Source organism: Pinus tabuliformis, chromosome 8, assembly GCF_031772625.1.
Source record: "Pinus tabuliformis cultivar Carrire ecotype Pingquan chromosome 8, CPIR1, whole genome shotgun sequence".
NCBI classification, from domain to species: Eukaryota; Viridiplantae; Streptophyta; class Pinopsida; order Pinales; family Pinaceae; genus Pinus; species Pinus tabuliformis.
Window position 1 is genome coordinate 1,828,200,603 of NC_142294.1, and position 2,507 is coordinate 1,828,203,109.

The 2,507-nt window shown below is 37.5% G+C and overlaps 1 long non-coding RNA gene across 1 annotated transcript; it reads left to right on the forward strand.

Annotated features, from left to right (window-relative positions):
- The first annotated feature begins 694 nt into the window (after positions 1-694).
- Positions 695-1,884, forward strand: LOC149243583 (uncharacterized). The gene is made up of 2 exons (XR_016245794.1): positions 695-899; positions 1,097-1,884. It is a non-coding gene; the product is annotated as an uncharacterized LOC149243583 (long non-coding RNA).
- Positions 1,885-2,507: the final 623 nt, after the last annotated feature.

A 2,507-nucleotide genomic window follows, 5' to 3' on the forward strand; every position in this document is an offset into this window, starting at 1 on the left:
GCAGTCCAAGAGTTCTCATGAAACAAATAAAGTCTTCACGTGTTATACCATCATAAATTTGAAAATTAATGCATTCATCATACAAGTTTTACTAAAACCCATGTGGAGTCGATCAGGATCAACCTTGCCAGAAATTTAAGCTGAGCTCCTCTGCTCAAGATTCCATCTCTTGTCCAAATGTTTGGCAGAAATTTAATTTTCCCCAGTCAAGGCTACCATTGTTTCCAAATGTTTACTCCATTGCTTAGGTACAATAATGGCCTAATAAATTTTGAGACTCTTTCAAAAGAAAAGCCATGCGGCTCGCCTGAAGAAAAGGAAGCAGCAGAACCTGATCAGATATTGGAGATATTTGAGGGCAGCTGTACATAGCTTGTCTCAGTAATTGAAAACAACATTAGTACCCAAAGACGAAACTAACATATCCGTAGCCAGGCGTTTCAATGCTCTGAGAAACGTGTTAGCTCCTCTTTTCTTCCACGGACGGAGCACGATTACTCAACAAGTAAAAAACGAAGTCTTCCCTGAAACCAAAACCCAGAAGGTTTTAAGGAAATCCTTCCCTCGATCTCTGTGTGCACAGCGTGCAATGTGTTCCGTGTTGTGCACTCCCATGTATCCCAATGATATGAGTTGTTCCATCACACGAGCAGTTTGGGTCACCATATAAACCCCTCCTCGGTTGGAATCATACTCCACAGTTCCCCTTGCCTATTGTGATATATTCACAATATATATCTGTGTGTATATCACACTCAGCTTTTGGGCCACTGTTTGCTGATATCTATCGCCTTTTATGATATAGATATATGTATCAGAGTCAGCTTTTGCCCACCTTTTACTGATCTCTATCATATTTCAGATCACTGTTCTTAAGATGCTGACGAGGGCCAGAATTTGTAAGGCTCCCTATTCAGAATTGCTCTAGTACTTTTTTTGAAAATAGTTTTACCATTAGGCTCTTAGATTTGGTTTTGGTTTCTTGCTGTTCTCTAGTATGCTTGATATCAGAATCTGAGTTCTATTGATTAATTCAAGATTGATAATGACTTGGGTATCTTGGTTTTGATTACTAATCATAACTATTGCGTTGCAGATGTTGATAGGATTCGCTTTGCAATGACTCTGGGCAACATTGATCATGGAGCTAATGATCCTTTAAGAGTTCATCCATTGGAAGAATTGGAATGCCATGGGAGGAGTATAGTGAGATTTCAAGGAATTCCAGATTTGATTTCAGCCACCACACTCAGTGGTGTTGCCTAGGTTTTATGTGGGTGCTATCCTGCCTGAGCTTATTCTTCTTAGTCTATCACTCACTTTCTCTCGTTCACTTTCCACTGTTATTGGGAGGCTGAACTTATCCCTCTGTTGTCTTCCACATTATGTTTCTTGTTCACCATGTGTATCTGCTCGTTCTAGCCAAAAGCCAAGAATTCTTCATCTTGTGAGGCAGTTTCTTGACCTTGCAAGACTTTCTCAGCTCTTCTAGTATTCCATTGGCATCTTCCACACCTTGTTCTCCCATTGCACAGAAGAGCGGAGTCGTCCATCCTTCCACATTCTGCATGACTGTCTATCCCTCCCGAGCTTGGAATGTACAAATATTATTTTCAAAGAAATGTATAACGTCTTCTTTTTTAATTTTCACGATAGTTATCTAAATATTCAACATGTAATCGTTTGAATCCTTGTTATATTTCATAGACATGGGTATTATCTGTAATGTGAAATAATGGCTAATTTCAATTCTATGTTAAACCGTTTATGAGGCTGTGTTTAAACTGATATATCCACAGTCACAAGGTTATGATGATTGTATGGATGTATAGTAATATACAATATTGAAGTTTACTGTATGGATATTTGGAATTTTTTCCTCTCCATCCTCCTCCATTTAGTTTCAAAGAAATGTATAAAATGTTATGTATATTGATTATTTCGAGAGCTGTATGTCTGTATTTTACTGTCGTGATCGTTATCTGAGTATTCAATATGTAACTGTTTGAATGCTTGCCATATTCCATAAACATGGAAATCATGTATAATATTTTGTCCCTGCACAAACTGGTGTAAAAATCTCAGCTCTGTTAATGGGTAACTTCAATTCTATGTTAAATTGTTCATGAAGATGATAGATCCACTGTCATATGCTTATGATGATTGTGTGGAAGTGTAATAATATAAAATATTGAAGTTTACGCTGTCAATATTTGGATTTCTCCTCTCCATCCCTAACATAGACAGCGTAACGGTTATTTACATAGATGACATGACTGGTATAGCATTTAAATCACTTTTGTATTCCATATTCCATGTACCTTAGACCCCTCGCAATCATGAACAGGTCATTTCATATAAAGCAGTAGTACACTTGGCGAGATCTAGTAACAATGATGTTTCCAATAAATCGGAGCTAAAGATAGACGAAGGCTAGTTTCTTAGGGTTTATTTTAGGATATTTGACATAACATTCCATCATTCCACGAGGTTTCTCTTCATAAATC